Below are 23,345 nucleotides of genomic sequence, written 5' to 3'. Positions count from 1 at the left end.
GTCCTAAAAACATCACGAGAAATGCCTAAGCCTTAGCAATGTTCAACAAGAAGAACTTATATGAGGCCATAAAATTTGAGTGACATTTTTCAAGAATAATTATTTAAAGCTTCACACTCTTGCAAATTTATACTGTGCATCAGAGGGTAGAAATAAGCAAGTCTCTACAATGTTTTGTCTTGACAAGCATTTATTTTTTAATGACAACCCATTTCTATTTTTAATGGCACTTATTTTTGTACACAGAATGATCAGTCCTATCAAGGACATACACCAAGTGCAGCACTGTTATCCCAAAGCTAACAAAAAGCATCCCTGTCATGCAAGTAATTTTCTATTCACATAATAATATGTGATGGAGTCTTGCTAAATATTACAGATCTCATTTGATTTTTACACATTTTTACAACTTCCAATATTCACTCAGCCTTCACAGAATTTGTTTAAACATTGTGTTATTTCCTATAACTTGTAGTAGAACCATTTACAAAAATTCAGTTGTCACAATTTTTTGACAGTTTACCACTGATACACAATACAGAAGGAAACCCAGGTTTCTCTCCCCTAGATGAATTTTCACTGTCATGTCCAAAGTGCATAAAATAATAGGTGACAATCAGTTAATGAAGCAAATTGAATTCAGAGATACCCAGGGGAAAGAAGATGTTGACCATGCAATAAAGAATATTTTTGTAACTACATTTTTGATAAAGAGAATGAGGGCAGCATGGGTAGTCACAGGAATCCCAAAAAGCAGGTTTATTCATTGCTTAAGTAATATAATGGCTTATTTAAATATTGGGATCCTATAAATACCAGTTGCGTATTGTAGGCTTAGAAAAAAATTTGCCCCTGTCAGTAATTTGAAAATATTTTAAATCTTTCTTTAAAAAGTAACCCAGTGTTTATTGTTACTGACAAAGTATTTATCTAAGTTTACATATATTTTGACATCATAATTTTGTTTTGGTATTAAATAATTGTGTGTGGTTTAATAAATGAGATGACACTCATAGTCTACTCTTTATTTCATGAAGAATAGTATTAAATAAGAAACAAGAAAAAATATGAGAAAAGGAAAAGTTGGTAACAAAGTCTTTGTAAATAGGGGAGGGTGGAAGGGTGAAAGGAGGGCAGGGGTATGGAGAAAAAATGAGAACCAAGATCTGTCATTTAAAGGTACAAGATCCCAATGATGAATGTAACTGTTCTGTATACTTAAAATGCACCAATAAACTCAGAGAGAGAAAAAAATTTGTGGAACACAATGAAAGCAGTCTTATAAGGGATATTCACAGCAGTTAACACTTAGGAAAACAGACAACTCAATTAAACAACTAGATGATGAAATTCAAGCTTCTAGAAAAAGAAGAGCAGGACAAACCCAAACCTAATACAGAGGAGAAAATTATAAAGATCACAAAAGAAATCAATGCAATGGAGACTAAGAGAAAAATAGAAAAAAATCAATGAAGCAAAGAGTTGTTTTTTAAAAGAATAAACACTTGACAAACCCTTAGCCAACCTTATCAAAAAGAAAAAAGAAAAGACCCAAATCCATGCAAATAGGAATGAAAAGGGTGAAATTAAACTGGACCCATTAGAAATTCAGGGGATCATCAATACCTACTTCAAGAACGTATATGTTGATAAGATGGAAAACACAGAAGAAATAGATTTCAGATACATAAAAATTACCAAAGTTGAACAAAGAAGATATACAAATTCTAAACAGCCCAATATCAATCAACAAAATTGAAAAAATAATTAAAAACTTAGCGATGAAGAAAATCACAGGTCCTATGTCTTCATTACTGAATTCTACAAGACATTTAGAGAAAAACTATTTGTACTACTGTTAAAACTCTTCAGTGAAATTGAAAGGGAAGCAATACTCCCAAATTCATTCCCGGAAGCAAGCATCACCTGGATTCCAGAAGTAAAGAATGACCCAAAAAGGAGAAGAAGACAGAGAGAAACATGGGAAAGCCATGCGAAGACAAGTATTAGCATGAGTCCATGCTGGGGGCCCCTGAGAGCTCACAAGGCAGGGAGCAGTTCCCCCTAGAATTTCCAGAGAAAGTATAACCTTGCAGCCACCTTGATTTGGGGCTTCAAATCTCTAGAGTTGTAGGGGGATAAATTTTTTTTTGCTTAAAAAATATTATTAAAATAAGCTGTGACTTCTTTCCTAAGGTTATATTTCTACACTATAGTTTAATTTCAGTTGACATCTATTAGCTATTCATTTAAAATATAAAATTTAATGAGTTTTTGAGTTGTCTTTATTGGAGCCATAATCACAAGACAAAAGACCTTTCCTTCACCTCCAGAGGAATCTTTGTACCTTCTTGCACTACATTCCTTTGGCACAGGCAACCACTGATTTTAGGTCATTATAGATTACTTTGTATATCTTTAAAATTTTATATAAAACATAATACAGTATTTACTCTTTTTGCTGTCATATTTTCACAGCATAGAGAATTTGAGCTGCAACTTCATGTTTGTTGTGTATCAGATATTCACTGGTTTTGATTACTGTATATCATTCAGTTTTTTAACTTATCTAATCACACACTGATTAACAAGGGTTATTTGTTAGTTTTGGTTATTGGGAGTCAAACTACCTTGAACATTAATGTATAAGTCTCTGTATAGACAGGCATATGTTTTGTTTCCTCAGTCATATGCCAAGTATATGTTTAATATTTTCAAAAATTCCAAATAGTTTTCCAAAGATGTCAAAATATTTTATACTTTCTTTAATGATATATGAGTGTTTCAGTTTCTTTACATCTTGACCTGCATTTAATATTGCCTTTGTATGTGTCTCTGTGTTTAATTTTTTCTGTTGAGTATACAACATCTCATTTTCATGTGCATTCTCTTCATATCCAGTGATGTTGTACATTTTATCATGTGTTTATTTACCAGTGGTAAATAACCTTGTGTGAAAATCGATTTAAAATTTTCTATTCATTTTTATTGAATTGTCTGTCTAAATAGTACTGATTAATTCTATGTTCAGCATGCAAGTCTGTAATTAGATATGCATATCACAAATATTCCTTCAAAATTTAGTTTGCATTTTTATTTTCTTAACTATTTCAAGGATTACATTTTTAAAATTTTAGAAAGTTAAAATTACTTTTATAGTGTTTGCCTTTAGTGCTCTAAGAAACTATACTCAAGGGAAGGCCTCTGATCAACCTGCTTTCAATTACTTATTTTAGAGTCCTCTGATTATTGTTTTTGAAATTTGTGTGAAAATTTTAGTAGAGATTCTTATTAGAGATTGGATAAGTGGCCTTTCTCCATTTGGATGCTTAACTTCTACTAGTACTTTGAGATAAATGGGAAAAACAGTTGAGAGAGAAATCTACTTCAGTGAAGGAAATATTTTCCCTCATCTATTTGAAGACAGCTTATTTGAGAGAATGGAATTTACAGATGTTGTAGAAGTATCTAGAAATAACTTGAGTGTATGGGAAGCCACACATGATAAATGTACTGATTGGACTTAATTTAATAGGGTGTCCCTTTTCTTTGTGTCACCAGAATTATCGCCCATCTAAAAAGAGCTGATGCTTTTTTGAGTAATACAAAATTCTATAGACCAGTCTACTTTGCATGGCTTGTGTTAAATATTCTTTCTCTATATTGTCCAGTGGTAAAACTATAAATCTCTTACACTAAGTGCTCAGAGGGAAATAAAGATCAGTACTGCTTCTTTCATGCAGGACTGCATTTTAGCTTCAAGGATTGCCATGATTAATCAACTATTCTGTGATGGGTGGCAAGGCCAACGGTCACCTTTCAGTGAGACTTTGGCAGTGTCTGGATCAAAACTCAGGTGTCTTATTATGAATCTATCATCTGACTCTAGGGCACTTGAGAGACTTACTTCTACAGTAGATAGAAAGATTTTCTGTGAGTAAATACCAGCCCTAAGAGACTCTACTGCATGTTCCAACAGCATCTCTGTTGATTGTCATTTTGACATGAAGGATATAGACTTTATAAGATGGAGTTTCAAATTTGTGTGTGTGTGTGTGTGCACGCGCATGTGCGCTGGGGGGAGTGGAGTTTACCATCATGTCACATAGAAGGATTACAATGGTAAGAACTTCAGTCTGATCATTTTTCTAGTGTGCTACTCTGCTCATTACCCAAAATGTTTACACAAGTTTCTGGAAAGTAAACTTTTGGACTCAGCCTAAAGTAGTTTTGAGTGAAAGGTAGCAGGGGCAAGTATATAAATCTTTCCAAATGTACTTCAAATGCTAACATGAAAAATGAGCACTTTTAATTTACTGTTTGGAGTTTTAAATATGCCATAGATGTCACTTTTCAGTAATTTTTAATCTAATGAGAATTGCACATGTGATAATAATGTAAATTTCAAATATTTTAAAATAAGTTCCTTTAAGGGCTTTTGGGAACTGAGAAAATAAAAGTATAGACCTCTTGTAGTTTTTTCTTGATAATAAAAAATGTTTCAGCCATTATATTGTTTGTGATTCCTGTATGACCTCTCTTCTTCCTTGGCTATCAGTGTAACAGCCTTGACTGGCAGTCATGAGTTTCATGATCTCTGCTTTTCATTTTTATATTCACAGATGAAAAGAGACAGGTTGTTTCCCAGATGGGAGAGCTCCATAAATGCCACAGTGTAGCTGAATTTTAAAAAGCAAATATGTAATAGAGTCTTTTTCAGCCATGACCAATATTATTCCAACTAAAGTAGATATTTAATACTCTTGTAAACGGTTAAAAGTCCTACATTGATATTTAAAGCAAAATTTTAATTTGCATACATGACTTTCTGTTAAGTTTTCATTTTTGAAGTGTTTCACATTATGTGTTTTGCAGTGCTGGAGGAAATATATCTTACAAAAATCATATGTTCTTTATATCCTGAATTATTGTTTGCCATAACTTCTCTTTAACTAGTCATGTAGTACAAGAAATTTTCTTGACTGGTCCTGAAATGGTCTATTCCCTGCTCTTCCTCTTCTAAAGCTCCACAGAGCTGCAATACTCTGGACCCAGATGACTTCATTGGTGAGTTACATATGAAATTAAGTGAAGAAAAATTCAATTATACACAAACTTGTAAAGAGAATAGGAAAAGAAAGTACTATGAAAATGAAAACTAAAAAGAATTGTGTGAGAAAGATACATTATTAGTCTTTGTGACTGTACAGACAAAAATCCTCAGCAAAATGATCTATTAATAATCATAACCAGTTTGGCTTTCTTAGAGTACAGTGAAATTCGTTGCACATCAGAAAGTCAATGATTGTGATTCACATTAGAAGATTAAAGGAGAAAAAAAATAGATGAGGAAAATATTTGGCTAAATTCAACTTCATGCCTTGAAAAAACACTGATAGAAACTAGTATTCAGGAGGAACCTTAATCATTATAATGAAATATGTCTCCTTTGTGTTAGAAAGAAAAACTGACTGCTTCCGAGACAGTTTTTGATCACAGCATCTGGTGCCTTAGAAATGATATGAGGAGCAAACTGTAATGTGCATTGTTGAAGGAGCGGAATTTTGGGTCTCCACCTTCAAATCTCACTTTCATATAGGAGCAGGAACAATTGATACAAAGCTTAAATCATGTTCCTTAAACTTCAGTATAGTTTGGAATCACCTGCTGAGTTACCCAACATTGCTTTTTCCCATGCTATATGCCTGTTTTTCATGTTTTTTTTTTTAACTAATTTTAGTTCATTTATTTTTGGAAAAAATAATCAGCATTTCTGGGCATACAATATTATGTCAAGTCAGTCGTTTTGGGTATAAGATTAGTGAACAGTATGGATTAAGATCAATCAAAAAATGCAGGCAAGTGATTCTCACCACAGACCTACCAAATTAGAACATCTACAAATGAACTCAGGAATTTTTTACATCTAAAAGATTCTCAAATTTTTGCCAAGAAACTTTGTGGTATAAATTTCACATAATAAAATGTATAATTTTTAAGTATTTAGTATAATAACTTTGACATACACATTACTATCAGGCCAGAAAGTTTTTTTTTTTTTCCTTATTTACACTTTTAGTTTTTCACACTGGAGAAACTATTTGGTATCTACACGTGTGTCCTATTAATTTCACTTAAGTGTATGGCCTCAATGTGCATCTACTTATCTATAAATGTCTCTAGTTTCTCATTCTTTATGGCTGAGTAGTACTCCATTTTATTTTTTAAAAACCCCACATCTTTATCAAGTCTCCAGGTGATGAGCAATTGGGCTGTTTCCAAGTTTTAGCTATTACAAACTGCGCTGCTAATAAACATGGGCAAGCATATATCAATGTGGTATGATTCTTTTAATTATTTTGGGAAGATACCCAGCAGAGGAATAGCTGGGTCAAATAGGGCTTCTAATCTTAATTGTCTGAGGTATCTCCATATTGATTTCCACAGTGGTTGCACCATTCTGCACTCTCATCAAAAATGAAGAAGGGTTCCTTTCTCCGTACAACCCCACCAGCATTTGTTATTGGTTAATTTCTCAATAGCAACCATTCTTTCTGATTTTGTAAATCTAGAGTGAGGCCTGACAATTTCCATTCCTGCAAGTACCGAGATGCTACTGGTGTTTCTCATTAGAGAACCCAACATTTAGCACCATAATTGATAAAACACCATGTATGGTGTTTAGGTTGGAGAGGCAAGACAATGACCATGGTAACTATTTTTATGTGCCACTATGCAAAAGCTATTTAAAGCTTTGTAATTCTCATCTTTGTGACACTTTTAGTTCACTCCTGTTTTCTTTAGTTCATACACCTAGAAAACAGCTTATATTATTAGCAAAAAAATTTTTGATAAAGGGATAAAAGAGTGATACAGGCAGATAAAAGAACAGACAAAGTGGTGTATTATTAAGCTTAATACTCAGGACAACCAGTGACCTAAGCACAGGACACTTTTCTATTTCAGGAATGTACACAAAAGAGAGAAATAAAGACAAATGTATCTGCCAAATCCTGTTATCCCCATCAGTGAACCCTCTTCTATGGACTGATTTAGTTAACTTACAAGTATGTTAACTTATGAGTAGTTAACTTATGCGTAGCAAGTATGTATATTTTGTAAATTACCAGTATATTGTGTCCTCAGAAAAGCCCTGGCATCACAGGAGAAGTATACAGTAGACCCTCAAGGAAGAACCATGTTTTTGCCCAGCTGAAGTGAACTGGAACCACACAGAAGCTAAGGTAAAGTAGGAATCTAGTATCAAGGAAGAACAGGAGAAAATATTTTTAGTTAGCATAAAAATTGCAGAATTTTTATGATGGTTTGCAACATTTACGTGCATTATAGATGGCTTGTCAGCATAGCTGGTTCCCAGTACACCATATATGATACAAACAGTCACTCCAGTTTTGCTCAACTACTATTTAATATTTTTAAACCATCTTGATATGTTGTGCAGGTTGACTTTGAACTCCTAGACTCAGCTAAGCCTCCTACCTCGGCCTCCAGACTAGCTGAGACTATAAGTGCATGCCCCTGTAGCTGGCCAACTAGTGTAATTAAACAAATTATTTTAATAACAGTGGTCTTCATCCTCTTAAAGCAATATATTCCTATTTTTAATCTAAGGAAGAAGATGTGTGTTCACTTGAAGATGGTGGCCAGGTCTATCTTTGAAAAGATTTAATACAGATAATTCAGTGGAAGAAGACAGAATCCTAGTTGTCCTGATTACATACAAGATGATACTCACTGCTCCCTCTCTGAACTGCAGATTTCCCTCACTGTCAGTCAGGATGGTGACTGCTTTGGAGCAGCAGATTCACCTAACAATGAGCTACAGGGAACCCCTGGGGTCATTGCCACTCTCAGTTAATGACAAATTCTGAGCACAGTGATAATCATCAGCAATCATCTAGAAGCTGTCTTGGAATTATTTTATCCTTTCAGTTGGGAGTAGTCATTAGCAATATTTCCAAAGAGGCTTCAGAAAAATAACATAGGATTCTGGGAAACCTCTTCATATGATTTAACCATATGTTCTAGAGTTGCTGGATGCATAGCATAGATTGCTGCATGGCTTTTTAGACATGGGATATCTAGTAATACCCTAGCCTTGAAGGAAAGTTTTGATATAATTGTCACTTGGTATCCTGCACTCTGGTACTCTGTCTGGTATTCTGTCTCCAGCAAATTCACTAGCACAGCTAAAAGTATCATACAGATTAGTTCTCTTCTGTAGAAGGTATGGTTTTGCTACAGAATCTTGTACGTCTAAGTGGATTCTACTGTTGGCTTGCTCAAAATTCAACATGATATCAGTGATCTCCACAAAACTACTGAATCAGGTTTTTCACCTTGGGAAACTCTGGCCACAGTATTCTCTTACATGAAACTCCAGTTGAAATTGGCAGACTTCTAGGTCACTGAAAAGATGGAGAGTTAAATATGCATTTATATAATTAAATTTATTATGTAATTTAAGTTATATAGCCATTTTTGGTTTTGTTCATTTGACTTATGGTAAGTTGGAAAGTCATAAGGTTGTTCAGAGTTCTACTTAATGTGTGGATTATACATTTATACTCTTTAAATTGGATTGATTTTGTTATTTGGTTTTCCCCATAAAATGTGGGAGAAATTATGTTGTAAGACTTCCAATCTGGTACTGTCCAAAAGCCTCTAGTCCCAGCTGGATCACCATCTGTGTAGTCACCAGTAGAGTATTTCCTAGCCAAAGAACAGAATAAGGAAACATAATTCTTGTGTAAGTCAATAAATTCTGGTGTTGTTGTATATGTAGTAATCTACAATGGATACAAATTCTTTTAAAATATCCTTTTACTAGTGTTTTTGCTGTTTCTGATTTATAAAGTTGAATGTCATGTTAACTGCATAATCATGCCTAATATCTAAATTGTAAATATTGCTGAATAAAGTAGGTTTTTTTGCCTCATGTAACTCTGTTTTGAATGAATTCTCCACTGACATTTCATAAACAGCATAGGTAAGTGTACAAGCAAAACTGAAAATATTTTCTTTTTAAAATTTCTTGCCACATTAATATTTTAAATGTATCCCTTAAATTTGTGTTATTATAAACACTTTATTTCCATTTTTTCATTTTCTCATATTTTTTTCCCTTATTACCTTTCCCCTATCTTTCCCATTTTCCCTACACCTTTAGCCCTTTTCTTCCCATTAGGGGAGGAGGGGGTGAAGGGAAAGTGGGGACAAGGGTAAAAAATGAGAACCAAGACCACCTGTCATATAAAGGTACAAGATCTCAGCAATGAATGTAACTGTACTGTATACCTAAAATGTACCAATAAACTCAATAAAAGAAAAAAAAATTACTCTATTGCATCATAATTTATTTCTTTGGGTAATTAGAAGATTTTCATTTTTGTTACCTTTATTTACTCTTTCCTCATTTATCCTGCAACAATATTGTCAGTTTTTAATACAATCCTCCCACTGTATTACTGTATAGCAAACAATGGTCTATTTTCTACTTTCCATTCAATTCTCACATTTTAAAAAAAGGTGCATTATTTTTACATTATTGGACATTTTAAAATAATGAACTATTGTTGAACATTTTTTAAGTGAACTATTTTTCCACCCTGAACTAGATCTTCTTTTCACCCTAGGACCATGACTAAACACACATAATTCTCCCTCAAAATTGTTTTGCAAACATGACTCCAGTCATTTCCTCATAGGCTGAAGATCATTCTCTCAAGTCTAAAAAAATAGTACTCCTTGAATTCTTATTATTCAAGTCTTACATACTTTAGATACTGCTGAATGTACAAAATACCTGGCCTATGGACCTTTTAGGTGCAGATCCTTAGTATGGAAAAGCATGAGACTTGCTATTTATGGGCTGTTAGCCACTCTCTGGATTCGAAGAGGACATTGCCTTGAACTCTAAGCTGTTAGCTGGACTTCTTTGAGAAACTGCTGGGATCTAGGCCCTCAGTTGAATGTTTTGGGCTTCTAAAGTATGATTAATTTCTTGTACTCTTTACATTTGACTCTTTGGGTAATTATCATAAAATAACCTTATAAGTTATGTGCCCTGTATTTAAAGTATGCCCTTGCCTAATCCTGCTGACTACAATAGCACCCATGTCAGGAAATCAAAGGGTTTGATGTGAATGTCCAATCCATTTGTCAAAAAAAAAAAAAAAATTACTGTGCTATGTCCCAGTGGTTTATCTCTTTCTGTTTTAAAATAATGATGTTCTACTTCTGCCTTGTTTTATATGCTATTCTAAGATATCTATTGCCAATTGAATTCTCCTACGCTTGTAAGTTTTTTTACCTGAGTCTTATAGTGTTGAGGTTTGTTTGTTTTCCATTTAAATTAGAAAAAATAAAGTGACAAGACAATTCTGTCCTGCATATTTCTTGAGGTTAATCACTACTAGTCAAATTTGGAAAATATCTGATAGGTACTTGCAATGTAAGAAGATATATTCTTTAAATTATGTATCTTAAATTGCAGTTTTAAATATTATATATTAAATATATTTTAAAATATTATATATATTATACATACATATATTTTATGCTTTCTCTTTGTCTCTTCTTTAAACACTCCAACTATACATGTGTTGGACTTTGTCTGATCTGATCCTTCATAGTTTGATAACATTGTCTTTGCTTTCATTATATCTATTTTATTGTTATTCTTTTAGGTCTCATTTTTCAATTTTTATTCATTTAATACTTTTAAATTTGGTGTTTATTTTTATGATTATTTTTTCTTTAATTTTTCTATATTCAGTTAAATTTTGCTTCATTTCTTTGTACTTCTTGTCTTTATTTCTTCTGAGTTTTAGCTTCTCTGATTCATGTTTTCCTTTCATATTTGTAAATGTTATGTATACATGAGCATATATACACACATATCAAGAAGTGTAGTGATATATATAAAAAACATAAAATTAGAATATACATATATATATATAACCATATAATTTCTATGTATGAACTTTTCTTGAATTTGAATTTAGCTTTTAATTTGTGCAGATATATCATATTTTCCCATAATTGATACTGCTTTTGTGACATTTCTATTTTGTTGTACTAAGATTAGGATAACCATTTCTGTCATACTTAACAAAAATGGAAGTAACAAAGTTACCTTACTCTGTATTTTATATTATCTGCATTATACTACCAATATTTTTTATATTTTAAAGATCTTTCCCAAAATTCTATTATCACTGTTTCCAATCATTTAAAATATTTGAAAGAATTTTTACATACCATACCCAACCACATGTATACCATTTAGTTTAAAAAATAACTTTCGTTATTTTTTTTCAGCTTTAATTGAGTGTATTGGAACATTTTAGGGATACAGTACACTTACATTCGTTGTGGGGATCTTGTACCTCTACATGACAAGTCTTGATTCTCATTTTTTCCCCTTGTCCCTGCCCTCCCTTCAGCCCCTCTGCCCCTCCCCATCTACAAACATTTTATTTTCATCTTTTCATTATCTCACATTTTTTTCTTTTCCCTTATTACCCTTCCCCTACCCATCCCACCTTCCCTACACCTTTAGCTCCTTTCTTCCCATTTCTAAATGTCAGTAATCTTATTAGGATCATATGTATTATTGCAGATTATTCACACAAGGGAAACTATTCGGTATTTACACATGTGTGACTTATTTATTTCACTAAGGAGTATATCAATATGTATCTATTTTTCTATGAATGAATCTATTTTCTCATTCTTTATGGCTGAGTAATATTCCATTTTATAGAAAAACCACATCTTCTTTATCCAGTTTCCAATGGATGGGCAAATGGGCTGTTTCCAAGATTTAGCTATTACAAACTGTGCCGCTATAAACATGGGTGCACATACTTCTCTGTGATATGATTCTTTTAGTTCTCTTGGAAAGATACCCAGCAGAGGGATGGCTGGGTCAAATGAAACCTCCAGTCCAAGCTCTTTGAGGAATCTCCATATTGATTTCCATAGTGGTTGCACCAATCTGCACTCCCACCAACAATGGAGAAGGGTTCCTTTCTTCCCACAACCCCGCCAACATTTGTTATTGTGTGATTTCTTGATAGCAGCCATTCTTTGTGGGATGAGGTGGAATCTCAGTGTTGTTTTCATTTGCATCTCTCAAATGATCAGTGATGTGGAACATTTTTTCATATATTTACTTGCTGCTTTTACTTCTTTGTCTGAGAAATGTCTGTTCACTTTGGATGCACATTTTTGAATTGGGTCTTTATATTTGGGGGGGCTGATTGTTTTGAGTTCTTTATGTATCCTTGATAATAGTCCTTTGTCTGAGGAACAGCTGATAAAAATTTTTTCGCACATTGTGGATTGTCTCTTAGTTCTGGTGATGGTTTCTTTTGAAGTACAGAAGCTTTTTAATAAGATGAGATCCCAGTTGTTGATTCTATCTGCTAGTTCCTGTGCTACTGAGGATTTGTTCATAAAGTCTTTTCCTATACCAATATCTTCCAGAGTTCTGCCTAACTTACCTTCCAGCAAATTTAATGTTTCTGTTTTAATATTTAGATCTTTAATCCATTTGTATTTTAATTTAGTGCATGGTGTCTAAGCGTCTAATTTTAATCTGTGGCAGGTTGACATCCAGTTTTTCCAACACCATTTATTAAAGAGGCTATCTTTCCTCCACTGAGGATGGTCAGCTCCTTTGTCAAAGATGAGGTAGCTGAGTACATCTGGGTTTGTTTTTGTGTCTTCCAGTCTGTTCCACTGATCCTCAGGCCTGTTTCTTTAACAGTATCATGGTGTTTTTGTCACAGTGGCTTTGTAGTATAGTTTCAAATTGGGAATTGTTATACCTGGTGCCATGTGTCTGTTGCCTAAAATGGCTTTTGCTATTCTAGGTCTCTTATGGTTCCAAATGAATTTTTGGATTCTTTTTTCTAGTTCTGTGAAATATAGTGTTGGAATTTCTGTTGGCATTGCATTGAATGTATATAGAAGTTTTGGTAGTATGGCCATGTTCACTATGTTGATTCTTCCTACCCAGGAACAGGGGATATCTTTCCATTTTTTTATATCCTCTTCAATTTCTTTTTTCAGAGTGCTGTAGTTTTCAGTGTAGAGATCTTTTGCTTCTTTTGTTAGATTGTTTCCTAGATACTTCATCTTTTTGGATGCTATTGTAAAAGGAATTTTTTCCCTTATTTCTCTCTCAGTGAGTCTGTTATTTGTGTATAAGAAGGCTATTGATTTAAAAAATAACTTTCTAAGCTTGCTTTATCAATTATCTATTTGTTCTTCTACCCATGAACTAGTGGGGATTATTTACTTGATGTATTAAGTGACAACTAATTTTTTACTTATCTATGTGTAGTTTGAAGGCTGTGTCTATGTTTGCTTTCTAATTTTTATCTATTAGACACTCTTTTTTTTTGCGGGAAGCACCAGAGATCAAACTCAGGACCTTGAGCTTTTGAGGAAGGAAGAGGCATCACTGAACTACATCCTGGGATTTATTAGATACTTTTAATGGGGTCATAATATATATCTATTGAATTAGAATTTATTCACAATAAAAGCTTGAGTGTTCTCTTTGAAGAAATGTTAAATAACTCTTTAAATATGAATAGAAAACTTGATCTAATAAGAATAAGATTTAGTATCAGAAAAATATTATTTTAATTTTTATGACTTTGCTCAAGTATTTGATTTAGGTCCCATCTATGAATATCTTAGCATGGCTTCAAGGAAGGAATAAATAGTAAATAAATGGTACCAGCTGTTCATCTAACTGATAAAAATCAAACTTAAATTTTTATGATTATGCTTTGGGTTCCTTAAAGTGAGAAGCCAATAACAAGGGGGAAATTTTAGTGTAGCATACTGAACAACATATAAAATATCAGGCAAAACAAACTGAAAAATGTTGAGATATTTTTATTTCTAAACCTATTTTATTATATTCTGCTCAGTACTATTTATGTTACACTTATCTGGTTATGTACAAATCATTCTGCTGAATAATCCAATACTCATTATTACTTTTCATTAACTAGGAAATATTTGAGTAATTAAAAATTATGTCTCTTAGAGGCATTGTTACATCTTTTTTGGCACCTCACCAACAGGAAGTTGGTTTCCTCTTTTTTTTATATATATATAACAATTTTTAGACTATACCTGCTAATTCTTGACTTGGTAGGTTCAAAATGTGTGTGTGTATGTACACATATTTAAGTATAACTAACATCACTATCTTTTTCAAACTGAAATTTTATTTTGAAAGAAAACAATATATGCAGAAGGTTTTATTTAGTTTACCATATTTTTGAAACATAAAACAAGACAACACCAAATCAGTATGAAAAATAGAGATGACAATGCAATTGACCCTGAGTTCAAGTAAATTTACCTATTCTCTTTCATTTAAATTGAATGGCCTATTTGCTGTGAATGACAGTAGTGATACTAATGCAATTTTTCAGGCCTGAAGGGGAACAACATTCAGAATGACAACTTTCCAAAGGACCCTAAAATTAATGGAGTGCTTTTCTACACCTAAATTTTTGTACTCCTTTCCCAAATAGGATGTTAGAGGTTTAAATGTTAGGTGACATCAACACACTGTCTCAGAGAATATAAAACATTTCAAATGTAATGGTCAACTGTGTTGTTAGCGGAGCATTACATTATACTATAGGAGAAAATAATACAGGGAAACTCCAAAATATTTTGGACATCTTCAGAAAATCTCACTTCACAAAAATTACAATTATAGTTTGAAGTTATATTTGAAACAGTAAATAATTACAGCTCTTCTTTTTCTTGAGCTCCTAACAAACATGATCTGTTTCTATTACAACATTCACTATTTTCTGTCTTATATGATTTCTTCATGCCTGTTTTCCTTCTGAATTTTGTTTTAAACTCACTTCTAACATTCAGCAAAGAATATTAAATAAATGCAAAAATAAAGGCATGATTCAATGAATTAATGAGTAAACATATATTTACATCTGTAGTCCCTTTCAATTTCTATATCTGTAATGCCAAGTCTAGCTATTCTGCTTTCCTCAATCTACATTTACATTAAAATGAATAGAAATGTATTATCTGTACTGTTTCATTCTGTTTTAAAATCTTGCATGATATTTCAATCCCTTTGGGCATTTATTTGTTTTTGTATAGTGGAAGAAAAAGCTTGCACATTCCTATTCATTTTGCACATGTTTTGGTCATGCATTAGTGTAAATATTTGAAAAATGTTTCTAACATTTGTATTTTACTTGAGCTAATGACAACACCTGCATTTACTATACTGCCCATAACATGGAAAGAATGGTCACAAATTAAAAAGTCTACTTAGAAAATGACAATTGGTGGTAGTTATTAATCTATCATCTTTAAATGTATGAAATAAAAGACTAGCCCAAAATATGTTCATAATAATGAATAAACTAATCAATATGGCAACTTTACCCTTCAGAATGGAGACTTAGGAGGAGTGAGGCCCTATTACTATTCATTTCTGTTGTAGCTCAGGGCAGTGGCATGTAAGACCCCCCTATGCCTTTGCAGTGTAGATGAGGAACAGGGGTAGCCAGGAAACCAGGGATGAAGGGTTATTTTGGGTTGCTGGAAGCATTTGTGTGGTTCTGGAGTCCTCACCAGACTACTGGTGGCAGGAAGGCTGATCTGTTTGATTCCATTGTTGTTGTTGATTGTAACACTTGGTCTAGTGTTGTGATTGATCTAATCTGTTATTTTCCCTGGTATAATGAAAATGAGATTTCTCCAAAGATATTAGAGACTCAAACCTAAAGACCAGCTATATCTGGAAGACACCTCTGACAAGCAATCATTCCTCAAGGTTTTTAAATACAAGTAACAAAGACACTTATAATAAGTAATATTGAAGTATCAACCCAGAGAATAAACCAAGGACTGTACCAAAAACAATGATAGAAATGAAAAGACATTTAAACAAGGCACAGTCTTGCAGGTTACCAAAGACAAATTCTGGGGAAAAGGAGATGAAAATGTCTGATAATCAACCACCTGGATAATCTGAACTGATAACACAGGAGGAAAAAAACACCGCTGAACGAGGCTCTAGAAATATTCAAAACAGATAATTTCCCAGATAAAACACATGATTAGAGACTGTAGAAAAAAAAAACAGGTAATAAAGTAAATGAGTTCAGGACCATGATGGAAGCCATAAATATTTAGCCTAAGAAAGAAATGAAAATGATGAAGACCCAACATAAGAAAGAAATGGAATTCATGAAACAGATTCAAACTGATATCCAGGAGATTAACAACTCTATTAAAAGTGTTCATAGCAGGCTAAACAAATCTGAAAACAAAATATTAGATAAAGAAGATAGGTTAGTGCTGCGACCATGAAAAGAGTGATCTCTTAAAAACAGGAACCATGAGAAATCAATTCAACAACTCCTAGATGATGCAAAGAAGAATAATGTAAGATTAATAGTACATGAAAAAGGAGAAAGCACAAGTGACATAAAAAACTTTTCACAGAATTAATGATAGAAAACTTCGCAAACAGAGCAAAAGAACTTGACATACAGATAAGTGAGACATATAGTACTCCAACTAGTCATGATAAAATAAAATCACCTAGATACATAATAAGATCCCCAAATCCAACAGAAGTACAAAATACTACTAGCAGTTAGAGAAAATAAATTACATGCAAAGGAAAGCCCATCAGAATCACAACAGACTTTTCAACACAAACCCTCAAGTCAAGGAGAGCCTGGATTGAGGTATTTTATGCTTTAAAAGAAAACCTCATACCTAGGGTGATGTATCCTAAAAAACTACCTTTCAAAATTGGTGGAGAAATAAGATATTTTCATGAAAAGTAATGCCTGAGAAACTTCATGTTTACCAAACCAGCACTCCAAAAAATTCTTTTTAATATCCTAGAGAAAGAAAGTGCAGGTCACAATTCCATGAGGGAGAGGGAGAAAAAAAAAGAACCAACAAAAGGAAAATAACATGACAATGATAAGTAAATACATATCACTTATAACCATCAATGTTAAGGGCCTCAATTCAATCAAAAGAAATAGACTAGCAGAATGGATTAAGAAGCACAATCCAACAATATGCTATATACCAGAAACACCTACTTGAAAAACAAACTAATAGACTGAAAGTAAATGGATGGAAAACAGTTCTTTATGTGACAGGAACCCAGAGAAAAGCAGGGTAAGCTATCTTATTTGCAGACAAATTTCAAACCAAAACTAATTGAGAGAGACAGAAAAGGACACTATATCTTTTTAAAGGGAACAATCCAAGAGGAAGAAATGACAATCATAAATACATATGCACCAAACACCAGTGTCCCCAAATATACAAAACAAATATTAAGGGACATGAAATACCAAATAAGCACTAATACAATTGTAGTGGCAGACTCAATACCCTATTTTTAGAAATAGATCATCTAGACTAAAAATTAGCAATGAAATACTAGAAGTGAACTAAGCTTTTGAACAAATGGCCTGAATAGATTTCTACAGAGTGCTCCACCCCACAAAATCGGAATATACATTCTTTTCAGCTGCAGACAGGCCATTCTCCAAAATAGATCACATGCTTGCTTATAGAACATGTTTAAGTAAATAAAAAGGAATTGAAATTATCCCTTGTATATTATCAGACCATAGTGCAATTAAACTCGAGATCAATAGCATAAGAAAATGTAACAACTTCACAAAAACACGGAAATTGAATAACGCTCTCCTGAACAACCAATGGGTCAGAGTAGAAATTAGAGAAGATGTTAGACAACTTTAATAATTTAAAGACAATGCTAGTACAACATACAGGAATGTAAGGTATACAACGAAAGCAATTTTACATGGGAAATTCATAGTGGTGAATGCCCACACTAGGAAAACAGAGCAAACAGCCTAATGCCGAATCTCAATCTAGGAAAAGAAGAGCAAGAGAAACCAAAAGCTGATACAAGGGAAGAAATTATCAGAGCAGAAATCAATGCAATACAAAGATAATGCTACAAAAAAGTCAATGAATAGAATAGTTGAGTTGAATAGAAGAGTTGGTTTTTCAAGAGTAAATAAAATCAATAAACCCTCAGCCAACCTTGTGAAAAAAAGAAAAGGTTCAAATTCATGCAATTTGGAATGAAAGTGGTGAAGTCAAAAGAGAGCCAAAAGATATTCAGAGTATCATCACTACTTACTTTGAGAACCTGTACTCTAGTAAAATAGAAAACACAGAAGAAATGGACAGATTTCTAGATACATATGAATTACCAAAGTTGAATGAAGAAGATATAAAAATTCTAAATACCCCTACTAAAATCAGTGAAATTGAAAATATAATTAAACATTTGCCAAAGAAAAACCCAGGTCCTGAGAGCTTCACTTCTGAATTCTACAAGATATTGTGAGAAAAACTATTGTGACTACTCTAAAATTTTCAATGAAATTGAAAGAGAAGCAATACTTCCAAATTCATTCCTGAAAGTAAGTGTTACTTTGATTCTTAAACCAGGGAAAAACCCAACGGAAAAAAAAAAAAAAACAAAACTACAGGCCAATCTCCATAATGAACATAGAAGCAAAAATCCTCAATAAGGTGCTAGCAAAAAGAATATGGAGGCTTATCAAGAAGATTATACACCCAGATCAAGCTGGGTTTATCCCAGGGATGCAAGGAGGGTTCAACATATGTAAATCAATAAATGTAATACACTATATTAACAGAATCAAGGACAAAAACCACATGATCATTTCAATAGATGCAGAAAAAAATTCAACAAAATTCACCGATTCGTAATGAAAACCGTGCAGAAAATTGGAATAGATGGTCTTTATCTCAACTTGATAAAGGCTATCTATGAAAATCCAACAGCCAACATCACACTAAATAGTCAAAACTGCAAATCTTCATGCTAAAATCCGGAAAAAGACAAGGATGTCATTGTCACCACTCCTTTTCAGTATAGTTTTAGAAATATTAGCCACAGCAGTTAGACAAGAGAAAGAAATATAAGCAATAAAGATAGGAAAGGAAGAATTTAATCTGTCATTATTTGCTGACGATGTGATACTCTACATAGAAGACCCAAAAAACTCTGCAAAACACTTCTGGATTTAATTGACAGACTCTAGTAAAGTAGCTGGATACAAAGTAAACACTCAGAAAATCAATAGCTTTCTTGTACACAAATAACAGACTTATTAAGAGTGAAATTAGGGAAACAATCCCTTTCACAATAGCAAAAAAAAAAATCTAGGAATAAATCTAAAAAAGGAAGCAAAATACCTCTACAATGAGAATTCCAACACTCTAACTAGAGAAATTGAAGAGTACATCAGAAAATGGAAAGATATCCCTTGTTCCTGGGTAGAAAGGTCCAATATAGTGAAAATGGCAATATTTCCAAAGCTGCTATACAGATTAAATGCAATCCCTATTGAAATCCCAACAATATATTTCATAGAAGTAGAGAAAACAATTCAAAAATTCATTTGGAACCAGAAGAGATCTTGAATAGCAAAGGCAATTTTAGGCAACAGAGACATAGCAGGGGGTATCACAATCAGGGGGTATCACTTGAATCTATACTACAAACCTACTGTTATAAAAACAGCATAGTACTGGCAAAGAAACAGACCTAAGAGTCAGTGGAATAGATTAGAAGATGCAGAAACAACCCCTGATGTACTGAGCTACCTCTTTGCCAAACGAGCCAACACCCTCACTGGAAAAAAGCCTCTTTAATAAATGTTGTTGGGAAAAAATGGATTTCAACTTGTCAAAGATTAAAACTAGACCCACATGTTTAACCATGAACTAAACTAAAATCCAAGTAGATTAAAGATATAAATATTAAAATAGAAACACTAAACTTTGTGGAAAATAGGTTGAACTCTTGAAGATATCCGCATATGAAAAGACTTTATGAACAAATCCTCAGTAGCATGGGAACTAGCACAAATAATCAACAATTGGATCTCATCTTTTTAAAAAGTTTCTTCCCTACTAATTAAATCACAGGCAGAGCTAAGAAACAACCCACAATGTGGAAAAATGTTTACCAGCTGTTCCTCAGGCAAAGGTCTGCTATCTAGAATATACAAAGAACTCAAATTAGATCCCCCCAAATATAAAGACCCAATTTAAAAATGGCCATATGAAATGAACAGACATTTCTCAGATGAAGTAAAAGCAGCAAATAAACATATGAAAAAATGTTCAACATTGCTGATCATTCAAGAGATGCAGATGAAAACAACACTGAGATTCTATCTCACCATAGTAAGAAAGGCTGCTGTCAAGAAGTCAACCAATGGCATACACGTAGAGTTGTGGGGAGATAGGAACTCTTCTTCATTTCTGGTGGGAGGGCAGAGTGGTACAACCGCTATGGAAATAAATATGGAGATACCTCAAGCAACTACGATTAGAAGTCCCATCTGACCCAGCTATTCCCCTGCTGGTTATCTTTCCAAAATAATTAAAAGAATCATACCACAGAGTTATATGCTCACACATGTTTATAGTGGCACAGTTTGTAATAACTAAAACTTGGAAACAGCCCAATTGCTCATCAATAGGAGACTGGATAAAGAACGTGTGTGTGTGTGTGTGTGTGTGTGTGTGTGTGTGTGTGTATTTTTAATAAAGTGGAGTACTACTGAGCCATAAACACATAAATAATGAGAAAGCAGATTTACAGCTAAATGGATGCACTTTGAGGCCATACTCTTAAGTGAAATTAGTAAGTCATACATGTGTAAATACCAAATAGTTTCTCTCATGTGAAAAACTTAAAAGTGTAAATAAGGATCAAAATGTATAACTGATATTGTGAAATAGGAAGAAAAGGCCTAAAGGAATAGAGGAAGTGGGAGGGTTAGTGGAAAGGTAAAATGGGAAAAGAAAAAATATGTGAAAATGAAAAACATGGAAATAATGTCTTAGTAAAGAGGGAAGGGTTGAGGGCTAGAGGTGAGGCTGGACAATGGGATTAAATAAGAACCAAGGTAAGTCATGTAAAGGCACAAGATCCCAGTGATGAATACAACTGTATTGTATACCTAAAATGGACCAACAAATTTAATAAAGATAAAAGGTCTACTTTTGTAATTTAACATGAAAATTGGGTCTAAATTACAGAGAAAGTGAGTCTCTTTTTTTACTTTGGAAAATAAATGCTAAATAAATAAAATAAATTCTAAATAGTACCTGAAATGGGACAGTTCAGCTGTGTCCCTGTGAGTGCTTTGGCAATTCAACAAAAAGTAAATGCATGGACATTTTGTCAGTTCCTGCCAAAAACTATTGATATGAATTGGGATTTATTGGAAGATAAGATCTGGGTGAGAATCCAATCCAATTAGATCTTCTAATTCCCATAATAGGCGAAGGCTCTCTGCGGCAGACCGGACAAAATGGTATTACTTGTATTTCTGAAAACCATTTCAGAAATAGGTTTTTGCTTAGTATGGAGTTCTGGCATCTGATTTAGAGTCTGATAATTGACAAAATGAAAATGTGTCTTTTGAACATTTTCCCACAAAGCAGTGGAAGCTATTAAAGCTTCATTAAACTTATATTTAAGTCAATACTTAAGTCAGCCTAGGATTCTGGGAGCAGTATTTTTTTTAATAATCTTAACTTTCAGCATGTTAATTGTATTACTAATGCTTTTCTGTGTGTGTATTCTTAGGTGAAAGGAGTTAGGAATCACACTCATCAATGATTGATGACTGTATATTAATTTCATTCCCAGATCTGTATCTCAGAAATAGTGGAAGTACAGAAGTATGGTAGAGATATGAATGTGAAATTGTGAAGCTACAAGAGTAGAAAAAAGGGACTTTCCACAAGATCAGCAAAAAACAAGGGGAGTATGATCCAAAACCGTACTAGCAATATTGAAAAATATGCTGTAAAACACTTTGAATGGACTAGCATTTTCAAATGATTGGAGATAAATAGATGAGGATTACATGTAGTTTCTACTTCAGCTCTGATACCATTAACTGAAAATTCAAAGATAAGTAAAGGAAGAATTTGGAAATTCTTTTCAGTGTTTAAGAAAATATATTTTAACTTTGAGTCACATTTGGGAGTCCTTTGCTTGGGAGTCCTTTGAAGGAAGATAATTTTGAATGTTGGAAATAAAAATTAGAGCTCAGAGAGTTCATGCCGAGAAATGTAGATATGAAAATCCTATAACAGTGACTTGTAGATATAGAAAAGGGAAAGTATGTTTTAATCCAAGTGTTTCACCTGTATTGTTCCATTTGGTCTTCACAACTATCTTCTGCAAAGATAACACTATTCTTAATTTTTAAATGAAAAATGAATGGCTTGGAGGTTTTGAATACTTTTCCTAAGAATGCTGTCAGTTACTTTTGGGTCACTGCTCAGACAAAATACCCAACACCCAAAGTTAAAGGTAAAAGGGTTTATTTAGCTCACAGTTTGTAGAGGTTTCAGCCCATCATTGGCTTACTCCAGGGCAGGGATAGCAAGCAGGCCTTTGTAGAGGAGAAACAACATGTTGTGCACAAAGTGGAAAAAGCAATATGGACTTAACAGTGCTTTGTCTGCCACTTTTATCTTTTTCAGATTACTAGGAGTAGGGTGATGCTAAAACAGTCACTCATGTGTAGTGGTTTAGTAGTCACATGCCCTTAATTCCAGAATCACACATTCCATATTTAGCCACCTCTGAAGAAGAAAGCCCCATCTCATCTGCCTGAGGCTTTGGGGGGACATCTAAACACAAACCGTTCTCCTCCAAGTCTCCCAAGACTCAGGTATATCCCTGTATGCAAAAAAAAAAAAAGCAAACAAAAAACAAAAAAAACATGTAATCCATCTCTAAGAGTTGCTGAAGTAATAACAGTTTCAGCATTGCTGAAAAGTCCAAGTCAAATGTCTCCTCTGAGATTTAAGATAAATTTTCAACAGTGAAACCCACACAAAGGAAGAAAAAGTTAAACATTTCTGACATTAAATGGCACAAGGTATATTTTTCCATTCCAAAAGTTGCAAATGGGGTTATAAAGGAATAGGTCCAAAATCCATCATGGCAAACAGGAAATCCCACAGTTCCACCTCCAGGATCCCCAGAAATCTGTGGCAAATTGTAAACTCCAAAGGAAATGGATGGCTCATTCCCTACAGCATTGCAGGTGGTTGCACCTCTCACAGCTTCTCTCTTGGGCCTACTCTGGTCCATCCTTGCTGGTTTCCTCAGATGATCCACACACCTGGATTCTCCATAGTTCTGCAGTCTCCGTAACACTTTTGGCTTCACA

General features: G+C 33.5%; 1 long non-coding RNA gene across 4 annotated transcripts in view; it reads left to right on the top strand.

Moving 5' to 3' along the window:
- LOC104871364 overlaps window positions 1-8,374 on the top strand; it is a 90,966-nt gene extending 82,592 nt beyond the window's left edge. For 3 of the 4 annotated variants that reach the window (XR_782857.1, XR_782856.1, XR_782855.1), the window contains 3 exons: window positions 5,026-5,067; window positions 7,147-7,244; window positions 7,633-8,374. This is a non-coding gene — a long non-coding RNA (uncharacterized LOC104871364). Of the gene's footprint in view, window positions 1-5,025; window positions 5,068-6,966; window positions 7,062-7,146; window positions 7,245-7,632 lie in introns of those variants that run through there. The other variant, XR_002025793.1, reaches the window with a different exon arrangement.
- Window positions 8,375-23,345: the final 14,971 nt, after the last annotated feature.

The sequence above is a fragment of the Fukomys damarensis genome, unplaced genomic scaffold (assembly GCF_012274545.1).
Source record: "Fukomys damarensis isolate Sample0158 unplaced genomic scaffold, DMR_v1.0_HiC HiC_scaffold_1, whole genome shotgun sequence".
Taxonomy (NCBI): domain Eukaryota; kingdom Metazoa; phylum Chordata; class Mammalia; order Rodentia; family Bathyergidae; genus Fukomys; species Fukomys damarensis.
This window is presented reverse-complemented; position numbering and strand designations above follow the sequence as displayed.